Source organism: Artibeus jamaicensis, unplaced genomic scaffold, assembly GCF_021234435.1.
Source record: "Artibeus jamaicensis isolate MK-2021 breed Jamaican fruit bat unplaced genomic scaffold, CSHL_Jam_final scaffold_833, whole genome shotgun sequence".
Taxonomy (NCBI): Eukaryota; Metazoa; Chordata; class Mammalia; order Chiroptera; family Phyllostomidae; genus Artibeus; species Artibeus jamaicensis.
This window is the reverse complement of record NW_026522056.1, coordinates 8,181,409-8,193,432: the sequence shown is the minus strand read 5'-3', so window position 1 is coordinate 8,193,432 and position 12,024 is coordinate 8,181,409.

Sequence of the window (12,024 nt, the reverse complement as noted above, 5' to 3'; positions counted from 1 at the left end):
TTTGAATTGCCCTTTTTGATTAATTAACACACTCACTCTCTTTCTCCCTTGATTTTTCTTCTATCTTTCTGGTCACTCCTTTAACATTCTCCAGGTTCCTCTCCCTTTCCCTTGCTATTATATGATACTGTATGATGCTGCTTTTTAAGGGTTTATCCTTGTAGTCACTTACAAACTGGATGACCTCAGTTACTTGTACGACTTGTACTGTCTTCCAAATCTGTAACACCTTAGGTCTGGACAGGTCTCTTTCACAGATTTCCAGCACCTCTTATCTGTTCCACAAATACCTCAAACCAACAAGCTGAACATTGAACTTCTTATCATTCTCCACAATCCTGGTCCTTGTCTGTATCCCCTGCCTTTGTTACTAACACAGTAATTTTTCCCACTGATCAGGCTGGAAGCTGGATGGTATCTTCCTTCTTGCACACCCACCCCCCCCACCCAGTTAGTCACCACATCTGGTCCATTCTCCCTCCTTAATTCCATCAAATCTTCCCCTTCTGTTGTATCCTCACCCCATTGCTCAGTTGTCTGTCATCTCTCACCAGACAAAGGCCGTGTCCTTCAGGACAGTGTCCTCCAACTCCGTCCGGTCACTTTCAAAAATGTAAATCTGACCATGCTGGATTTTGCCAAAAGTATATGGGTTCTACTTTCCCATCCGAGCTCCAGCGCCCAGAATCATGATTATTCTAGGCCTTTATTATTATTATTATTTAAGATTTTATTTATTTTTTAGAGAGGGAAAGGAAGAGAAGGAGAGAAACATCAGTGTGTGGTTGCCTCTCGTGCACCCACTACTGGGGACCTGGCCCACAACCCAGGCATGTGCCCTGACTGGGAACCGAACTGGCAACCCTTTGATTTGCAGGCTGGCACTCAGTCCACTGAGCCACACCAGCCAGGGCTATTCTAGGCTTTCTTCTTCCAGGCCCTTGTCTATGCCCCTTCCCCTATTTTAGCACTGACCCTCCCTATACTTATTTTTTTTTTTTTAGATTGTATTTTAGAGAGATGGGAAGGGAGGGAGAAAGAAAAGGTGAGAAACATTGATGTGCGAGAGATACGATCCATTGCCTCTTGCACGCCTCCATTTGGGGACCTGGCCCACAACCCAGGCATGTGCTCTGACCAGGAATCAAACCTTCGACCTTTAGGTTCACAGGCTGGCGCTCAATCTACTGATCCACACCTCTGTGGGTGGGGAGCAGCCAGGGCTCCCCACATCTCTTTAATCAAATTCTTCTTCTTCAAGCTTAGATGCCCCGCCCCCTTAGCCGCTCACTTCTGTGTCCAGTAGCCTTTCCCCTCTCCCAACCTTATCACACTGTGTCAACCTTGAGACTGTAAGCTCCTTGAGGGCAAGGACAGGGAACTCCCAGCTCCTCTCATGGTGCTCCACATACCATGGAGGACCCAATCCCAAAGTCTGCTCCTTACCCCCTGTCTCTGGCTGTGAGTTCAGTGAGGAGGAAGGTAGCTGGTATCATCAGTCCCCAGCAAGCCCTTGACCTTTAGCAAGAGCTCAGTAGATGTCTAGCCAAGCTAAGGAATGAACAAATGAACGAGTGAACCAGGAAGCTTAGCCCCAGGACTGGACTACCTGCAGCTCCACTCAGCCCTAGGAAGAGCTTCTCCTGTAGGGGGAACATTGTGACATGTCTAAGGGGGCTGAATGTCCCCATTGTCCTCTGATGAGAGGCAGCAGCAGGTGTGAAGAGGAGCTGAGATGTCTTATTCTCAGCCCCAGGTCTATGGAGCAGTTAAGACCACTTTGATCTCTAGAATTCCCAGGAAACTGCCTCTTGCTGCTTTGGGGGGCAGATACAGACAAACTTCCAAGCTGGTAGGGAGTGGAAAGATGCTCTGGCTGCCTCTGCTGCACTTCCCAGTGTGTCCTGGCAGCCTGTCCCCTGTCCCCTGTCCCTGCTCTCATTCTTCTAGGCCCAGCTCTAGCTCGTATTTCTCATATTCCAGGTTCATTCTAGCTCATTCCAGGTTCCTATGCCAGGACCACCAGCACCTGGTCCCTCCCTTCTGGGGGAGGGGAGGCTGCATTTCATTTTTAGGCAGGTCTCGAGGCCTGAGCACCTGATGAATCCATGTGCTTGTGGGAATGTGGGTGTCGGGGAGACTGGCGCTGATCAGCTGATCCCAGGGCAGCTGCAGCTGGGGAGAGGGCCCCAGCTCTGGATGGGGAGTTCTGAATTATGATGAGAACTACTGATAATAACAAGCACACGATGGGAACTCACCGTGATGCCTAATCCTCTTTCCAGCAGGCCCTCTTAATGAGGTCACATGCTGTGGAGCAGGATGGGATTTCCAGGCCCTCCTCTCCCCTTCCTGCCCCCTTCTGCAATAGGCTATATCAGGGACAGGCTTCAGAACAGCACGGCAGGGTGCTGAGTGGGCCCTGCTGGGCTGACACCAGTGCAGGCCCCGTGTTGGTAGGCAGGGCTCTGATGCTGTGGCAAGTACCACTCTTCATCCGTGTTCCCACCCAGTGAGGAACTCTGGCACACCCCGTTCATGAAGCCAGGCCCTGCTTTTTGATGGCAGGGGATGTGAGGGACATCCAGGGCTCAGGAGAGCAGGGAGCAGGGCAGGAAGGAGCTTAGGACAAGCAGCACTCAGCAACAGGCAGCTCAGAGGCCATTGGAGCAGTGTCAGTCTGCTCCGTAGTCACGAGTGGCTCTGTAAGGACTCTCCCCGCTGCGGCCGGCCGAGGGTGTATTCCGCCCAGGTCCGTCCTCTGCAGCGCTGTGCAGCAAAATCGAGTTGTTTATCCCTGCCTTCTCCCCTCCCCCTGCCTTCCTCCTCTCTGTCTTCCTTCTGCTTTCACCAGGCTCCAAGCACCACCCATTTTTTTTTCCTGGAAAAAAGCTTACAGAATTACCGTTTCTAGGGATATTTGAATTTTATTAGGGCTTCTCAAGGCCAAAAGTCTTTAAGAACTGCACAAATATTGGTGGAATCTGACAGGCTGTTTTAGAGGAGATTAAGGGCCCCCCTCCCTACCCTGCCCTCTCTTCCTTCCTTTTTTCCATCTGGGGCATGCTTTGGTTAGGCTCTGCACTTGACCCTGTGATGCAAAGGGCTCTAAGACCTGGCTCTTGCCTTAAAGAACCCGCCAGTCTCACTCCACACCCAGCTCCTTGCATTAATAAAGTGCTGGTCTTCCCAGAGGAATGAGGTTGGGGCGAGGTCTCTTTCTTCTCACGTTGGGCTCTGGATCACACAGAACCTTAAATGGGCTCCCTCTGGGGTGGCTCAGGCCTGGTGAACTGGGGGTTCTCAGGTGTAGTTTGCCAGGAGTAGCAACTTCCTCAGACTGGACCTTGTTATAATTCCAGTGACAGGAAAAAGATTTACAGCCAGAGGCCTAGCCCAGGGCCTGTGAGTGGTTGGGAGTGGCTACGCGTGTGGGGACAGGCCACCACTGCACGCCCTGTGTGCACCCAGACCTGGGAGGAGGGACTCAGAAGCTTTCAACTCAGTGCTGTCCTGACCTTGGTGACTTGGAAAAGGAAGGTGGGGGCGGGGCAAGATTCAGCGTTTGGCCCTGCTCAGGCCGGTTCCCGGAGCTGCTGGGGGGTGTGGCATCTTGTGCTCCGTGGCCTGAGTGAGACAGTCCTGCCAGCCCTCCCCCATCAAGGACCTGCCCTGTCCCCCATCCTGTCCCTGAACCATCTTGCTGGCTGCTGATTTGCAGCAGTGGCTACGTAACCTGCAGGTGCCAGCACACAAGGAAAACGCAGAGCTTCTCATTTAAAAAGTTATTTAGAATGCCAAGATGGCAACAGCAGAGCATGAAGCCAGTGTGGGGCCCTTCCAAGTGCCACAGAGCCAGGCTTGGTGGCCCAATAGTTGCTTCTCGAAGCGGGATTTGGGGGACATCTTGGAAAACAACTGGAGATGAGAACTTGCAGGCCCCGGTGACTGGGCCGTCTGACACTCTTGAGCTGAAGAGTGGGTCAGTGGCCACCTACTCCAGTTCCCTCGTGAAAGGCAGTTACCTCTCAACTGTGCTTTCGTTTGAATTTTCGTATCAGAAGGTAGAGAAGGAGGGGGTGTGTAGATGTGTGTACGGGGGCGGGGGTATTGGAGGCAGAGGAACAATCGGAAGAAGGAATGGCGGTCCACAATCAGGGCTTGGTTTCTTGTTAACCTGTGCCCCAACCCTGTCCCTCGGAATGGGGGACGCAGCACAGGGTGCAGTCCCTGCTGCTCAGATGGCTCAGGACTCCAGCTAGTCTTTTTCCCGCTTTCCTCATGCTGAGGCAGATCCTACTCTTCCACTCAGCAGCCAGGTAGGGAAGACAAATTCTGCCCAGCGCCTGGAAGCTCAAGCTGAGAGCAGAGATGGAAGTTTAATGGGCTTGTTATCAGGTAGGTACCTGCTGGGCTGCACGTCCCTCTCTCCCAAGAAGACAGGATGTGGTGAATAAATTATCTGGCCAGAGCTGCCTTCCTGGTGGGAAGAGAAATGTCTCAAGGCAGGAAGAGGAGGATTTACAGAACAGGAGGGTCACAGGGTACAGGCAGGCTCAGCGGCACTGACGTGGGGTAGAAAAGCTGCCCTCCTCTGCATGACTGTCAACCATCCAAGCTGCCAATTAACCCAGAAAGATTTGCTGCAGACCAGTGCTGTGGGGGATACAGAGGGGTATCCATCCTACCTGCCTCCTATCAGTTCACAACCCAGTTGGAGGTACTGCACTGGCCCCACCTCCGCTGCGGCTGGGGCTGTGGGCTGGGCAGGCCCTGGCACATGGAACGTGCCGCAGAAAGGCTGGCTGGCTGAGTTAAACTGAAACTGGTGGCAAACTGTAGCCAGGACAGTAAGCTCTTGGCAGAGTTCAAAGAATGAGAATTCAGAATGATGAAAGATAACTTCCATTTGCTGGAGGTGGGGATTTGAGCTGAATCCTTTTTTTTTAATTTATACTTCCTTCTACTAAGCTGCATCTTGAAGGATTTAGACTGTGGGGAGCTGGAGAGAGCGGGGCAGGGATTGAGAACCGGAGTGTTGGAATTAGGGGGTGTGGCTTCCAGGGCTGGCTCAGTTTTGAACAGCTGTGCGGCTTGGGGTAGGTTACTTAACTTTCCTGAACTTCATTTTTCCATATGGGGACATGGGGAGAAATAGTACCTGCTCATAGAATTGCTGAGAGGACTACCTAAAAGCACTTAACAGGGTGCCTGGAATATAGTAGATGCTGAAGAAATGGTGGCAGCTTCTCATTAACTACAGAGTCACAAAGCAGGAAAGCACATGTGTGAGCCACAGGCAATGGCTTCTGTTTCACTGGGGGACAGTGGGGTTTATTTAGGGGATGTAAAGTGTTAAATTTTATGATGGGACTAGACTGTACAGGGTCTTGAATGCCAGGTTCAGAAACTAAGTTTTTCTGAGGATAAAAATGAAGTGACCTTCGGGGTCTTGGAGAGTTAGTCCTTTGCTCTAACTGGTTTGGTGAAGTCACTCTGGTGTCAGAAGTAACATGCTGTGTGCACCATGTTCTTTCTTCCAACTAGTCTCAGACATAATGAAGTTCGTCTCATTTAGAAATAACCATGACATCTTTAAACTGTGTGAACAAAGAGATTATTAGAAATTGGAAGGGGAATCTTAGAATTATAAAAAAGTCATAATTCAAAGATTTGCCTGTTTTCCACTTGTGGCAAGGCACACATGGTCCTGAGAAGATGTGACCTTCCCACCTCTGCCTCCAGCTGGGAAGTGACGGACGGACAAACGGAGCCCGTCACCATTTTCCTGGCTCTTGATACTCAGATGGGTAAGCACTTCTTTAGGCAACAGCTTCATATTTAGCCTCTTTTCTGGAATGTTATCTAGGAATGTACATCAAAATATAAAATTTGCATCTCCTTTGGGCCAGCCTTTCCATTTCTGGGAATTTATCTCAAGGAATGTTCACTGGAGAGTTGTTTAGAATAGCAAAGGCATGAAGACAGCTTCATATCCATTAACATGGTGTTGACTAGTAAAACTGAGGGTTTATCTATTCAATAGAGTATTGAGCAGTTACTAAAAACTATGGTGCACATGTATAGGTATGCCATCGAAAACTATTTATGACAGAAGGTCAAAGGGAAAAACAAGTTTCTGAATAGTATATGTGTATGATGAAGTTCATGCAAATTACATTTACATTTATCTATGCATTAAAAATCAGGAAGGCTGTACACCAGCCTGTTATAATGTCAATCTTTGGGAAAGGCATTACGAGATGTTCAATGTTTACTTGTTCAATTTTTGTATTATATGAATTTTAACAATATATCACATGCCTCATAAGGAAAAACACATTTCTAATTTGAAGGAAAAAAATTCTCATGCTTTTTTTGTGGGTTTGAAAGGGAAAAAATTAGTGAACGCCTTGAAATGTAGCTGATTTGAGAGTAAACAATGTGAAAAAGAGAGCATGTCTCAATGGTTGACATAATTAAAATTAGTGTCAATTGTAAGAGAAAATTATAATTCACTCTAAATTACTTTTGAAGATTGTGTCTATCAGACAAGTCGTGATTAAAGCTAAACACTTATAATTCACAGGAATGTTCTGAGGACGGTCTATATTGCTCCCCCCTCATCTACCTCACCTCCCAGGACCCCCGAGATCGAGTCAGATTTGAACAGGGTGTGGGACTCAGGTGGTGTTCACTGGCCCTGTCTGTCGGTGCCATGTTTCGAGAGGTCAGAATCCCACTCTGAACAAAGGAGGGTCCTGAGAAATGTGGTTGCCTCGCCCTTCAGCAGACTTTGTCTCGGCCATGGGTCCGCAGGTAAATATTAGTACATGCCCCAGTGAGCTGAGGAGACAGAGCTGAAGGGAAAAAAGGGTTCTTGCTCTCAAGGAGCCTGTATCCACCCTCTTTGAAGGAGTTGTCGATAGCTAAGGTATCAAAGCAGCGACTTCCCTAGCAGGCTATTGACCGACACATACAGTAAGTAATCAAGCGGTGTGGGGGAGGGGGAGGGAATGGCTGAGTGGGCAAGAATATGTATCCTGGAGATGATTACTGCTGGGAGGCATGAACTCCTTGCTTGAGGGGCAGTAGCTATAGAGAGCATGAGAATTAGAACCTCGGGTATGAAGTGTGAGGCAACCTCATGGGATGACTAAAAGCAGACCTACCTGGGTTTGAATCCTGGCTCTGCTCCTGACCAGCGAGTGACTCTGGGCAAGTTACTGAATCTCTGTAAGCCCTAATTTCTTCACTTGTTGAGAAGAGAAAGAAAGGAAGGAAGGAAAGAAAAAAAGAAAACCAGTGTGAGATCATGTAAGTAGGGCACTACGCATAAAGTTAGGTCTTTCAACAACTTTTTCAGTTAAGTGTTATACCAACTTTATAGAAAATGGAACTAAGTTTCAGCTCTTGTTTCCATAACAGCCTCCTCCCAGCTGTCTCATGACACCCACCCCGCCTCTGCTAGTTCTCCCGAACTCTTCTCCGGGAGAAGAAGTTCGCTGCCCCTCTCTCCTCTGGACATGGTCTTGCCTTGTTCACCCTTCTTTCATGTTTTGCATGAAAGACAAGATCGAACTTTCAAGTCCTTGAATGGGACATAATTGTGAGACTAGAGGGAAGAGTTGGGAGGAGTCAGAGAAAAAGAGGGAGAATGGAGAGATGAGTCAGGAGTGATAACATCTGAAAAGCAGAGGAACAATAGCATCTCTGAGACCGAAGGCTCAGGAGAAACGGGGCTAAAGGCAATGTTTCTGAATGGGGCCGGAGCCTGGAGAACAAGTTCGAAGACCTTTCTGTTACCTCGGCTTGGGAGAGAAGGGGCTGGAAGGAGTGAAGGGAAATCGGGCGCCTTGTAGATCCATGTGGAGAGGAAACCATGCACTGAGGGGCATAGTCAACAGACCGATGGCATAGTCAACATTTAGAGGCATTGAAGTAAGGGGACATAGTCAGAGTCTAATGGCATCATGTCCCTATCACTGGAGGACCCCAGACTCTAGGGTTACATGGGGATATTTGCATGTGGAATAAGGGGTTATGAGTTGATCATTTTCCCTTCGTAAACTTGTAAGACTTTAATTTCCGAACCTGACTCTTTTATTTTCTCCTGTGTCTTCTGTCACATGCTTATTTTTTCTGATACCACGCACCTGAGGGCCTTTCTAGGAAATGGATACACAAATATGCTGCCTGTTCATGGGTCCGCACACCATTTTTAAAAAGATTTTATATATTTATTTTTAGAGAGAAGAGAAGGGAGGGAGAAAGAGAGGGAGAGAAGCATTGATTGCTTGTCCCTCACATGTGCCCCAGCTGGGGAATGATCCTGCAACCCAGGCATGTGTCCCAACCGGGATCAAACCAGTGACCCCTAGTTTTGTGGGACAACACCCAACCAACTGAGCCACGCCAGTCAGGGCCACGCATTGTTTTCATTGAAGAAAGAGTGTTTGGGGAGCGTGCAAACAGCCGCTCTGCAGCTGGCCTGCGTGGGCTGGGGTGGAAACTCCACTGGAGCAGTTACGTGAAAGGGAAGAATCACAGTGTGGCACAGATGCCCCTCCGCACCCAGCAGCTGGGGTGGTGGTCGAAGAACGTAGCTTTAGCCCTTGGTTTGGCTGGAGGAGGGTGGCCGTCTCCAGGAAGGTGAAGGGAGGGTTTTGTGTGTGCCCAGGCAGGTGTGGGCATGGGGCTGATGTCAGTCAGCTTAGTGTAGAACTTGACCTTCACCACTTCCAACTGTGGGACTGAGAGCCTCCATTTTCTCTTCGAATGTAACAGAGCAGCGGACCCGTTGTGGTCTGAGTGAATACTCAGTAAGCGTTCTCTCCCCTCTACTTTTGAGGGTTCTCTGAGGCCCATGTATTCATGTGTCAAGACTCTCTTGCCTCCTGATATGCTTGGAAACCAGTGGATAGTCATTCAAACTGCAAAGCTGTTTGAATAACTATCCGTTGCCAACTCCTGCTTTCTGACAAGGCCCACCTGGCTAACTTCTGTCTGGCAGGTGAGATGGCAGGCAGCAGATGGGCAAGTTATTTTTAGCATCCCGTATAGGATGACGTAAGTGACTTTTAAGGCCACATACTTGTGTTGGTGCTTACCAGACATCTGCACACAGACGCAGCGTGCAAGGAAGAAGAAATTTCAATAGGACAGTGCCAGGAAAGGGGCCTCCCGCTGCACCGGGCAGAGCACAGGCGTTCTGCGGTTCGCTGCAGCTGGGCATGCAGGTTGAGGTCCCATGCAGCGGAATTTTATTCTTGAAGGTGTTACCTTTTCACACAGCTCTGTAGGTCTGCACACAGTACCACCCCTCGCTGCACTTGGTGTTCTCAGTCTGGTGAATTCCTACCGATCTTCTTACACCTGTTCCTGACACCTTGGGTTGTTGTCGGGCACCCTGTGGGGGCTGCCATAGCATCTCTGTTACAGCCCTGCACAGGCACTATTGTTAACATACACCATGACTAAATCATCCACTTCTAAAAGTGGTCCAGAGACTTGGCAGAGGCCAGGACCCTGCCTGATGCTTCCTTGTGGCTCCTGAACCTCACACCGTACTTGGCATGTGGCAGCTGTTTGTTGAATGAACAAATGATACAAATGTGTCAATTTGGTGACATCTTTCCTTGCTCGTGGCTCCCTCAAAGCACTCTTCGATTTTGCATTTTCTTTTTAAAAAAATGAAAATGAATTCAAATCGCTTTCATTTTAAGAATTTCACAGCTGCTCGCTAGAGCCATGGGAGATCTGGGGAATCCAAAATAAAAAATGAGAATCCCTGTTTGTTATCCTTGAGTTAGGAGTCAGGCCCAACCTGGGGTCTTCCCTCAGAGCTGAGGTTTCCATTTGGCATTCGGGCCTCCTCCACCCTGGACTTGATCACACCGATGGATTCGACTGTCTGAAAGGCTGGGGCTGGTGTATACCCTTCTTTCCTCCAAATTCTGAGACCGGCATGTATCATGGGCAAGGCCTATCACTATGTCCGAGGGGTCGGGCAGAACAGAGTGGTTGGAAAGGTCCTGCTATGCCTGTGGGCCTCAACCCCGGACGCGTGTGACTCTTCTGCTCTGGTTGCTGAGTAGGCCACTGTAAGGACTCACAGATAAACGGACTTGGTCCCCAGTGCCTCTGAAGGATCAGGATTCACTGGTGTTAGATTTTCAAAGATCCTCCAGGGAAGATGCCTGGAGAAATAATGGGCATTTTAAGGGTCATTTGTGGAGGTCACAAGTATGGCAGAGAGCGGGGGGGTGGGGAGAGAGAGAAGTCCTAACTTGGACTCTGAAGGACCCCCTTGGAAAACCACCTTGGAGCCTGATTTTGAAGGGTCTAGTAATCACTAGGGCACCAACAGCCGAGGGGCCAGAGCCTGGCTCAAGTCCTGGCTCCAGATTTCCCTCGCTGCATCCACAAAATGAGGTGCCAGCAGCTCTGAGAATATGCTACTTCAGAGGCTGAAATTATAGACTCATAGCAGCCAGAACGGCTATTTGTGGTAATAACTATTCTAGCGCAGGTTGGAGAAGCCTAGTAAATGTTGCCCTTGTTTGAAATCTTCCCCTGATTCCCACCCTATCACCTCCCAGTGCTGAACAGGTTGGGAGGCAGAGTGACTATTTTCTGTTTGTTTGTGTTTCAAAGCCAAGCTGTCTGGAACCACTGTCTGGGAGAAGGCTCTTCCGCATCCCAGCCAGTATACCCAGCAATCAGGAGCCATTGCCCGGCCCAGGGCTGCCTGGATAAACATTTATAAGATCCGGAGGGATCATTAGCACAGGGCAGAGGATGTCTTTGTTTGAGCCTCCGACAGTCACCGTGAGTCCAAATCTGAACTCACTCATTGTCCCTGATTTCATAGGAATTCAAATGATGCATTGGGAAGGAGAGGGAACAATTCAGATCGGAGGTCCTCAACCTTGTCTGCACCTTCGAATCACCGAGGAACTTGAACAGTCCAGATGTCCAGGCTGCAGTCCAGAGGGTTGAATGGGAGACTCTGGGCGAGGGGGCTGCGCAGCTGTATTTTTAAAGCTCCCCAGGTGATTCTGACATGCAGTCCAGGTTGAGAACCTCTGACTTCAACAGCCCTTGGGGCACCTGCCAGCCAGGGAGGACTCTTTTATTCTCGTGGGGGCCGGGGGCGGGGGGCTGGCTCCCTGCGTTTTTCCTGTGATGAGTAGGCCTCCACTCGGAGTGGGACTCAAGTTTAAAGATCAGGCACAACAAGGCCCTCAAACTTCATTCATTTCGACCAGAGGATGTGGACTTAATGGGTAATCTAAGGGATTTTTCCAGTAAAATGTTGACCAAATAGATTTTACTTATAGCCAGACTTTCGAACCTAAGCCCCACACGACTCCTCTGCGTTCTGTTTCTCAGGGGACAGTTAACCACTCACCAGCGGCCCTGCCAGAAATCAGGCATTGCCTTTACCTCCTCCCGTTCCTGCAGCTCCTACGTGGTCCCCAGGCCTCAGAGATGCTACTTCCCAATCTTCCTCGGTGCCCTCTGGCCCTGCTTTGGGTCAGTCCTTCATCTCCCATCTGTTAACATCACCTCCTAACTGGCCTCCCTGTCTCTGGTCTCATTCCCCTGTGCTCCATCATCTGCCTGCTCTCAAAGCCAACGATCCAGGTACAAACTGCCCACACAGCCCTCTGCTTAAAAACCCGTCAGTAGCTCCTCGTTGCTTTCAAATAAGGCTTAAATGTCTTGGCCTTGCCTTCAATGTCTTATTGCCAGCACGTTCCCAGCCTCAGTTCCCATCACGCCACCTCGAGGACCCTATACTTCCATCACACAGAACTTTGCTTTTTCATGAGCCTTTGCTTAGGCTGTTCCCTCTGCCAGTATTCCTTTCCCTCTCCTTCCAAACTCCTTACTTGTCTCTTAACAGTCAGCCTGATCCTCTCCTGTCCCCAGGCTGCCTCAGGTGCCCGTTCACTATTCCCCTCCTCTGTGCGCCTCACTCAGGGGAAGCACTTTCAAACTGTACTGTGAACACTGTAT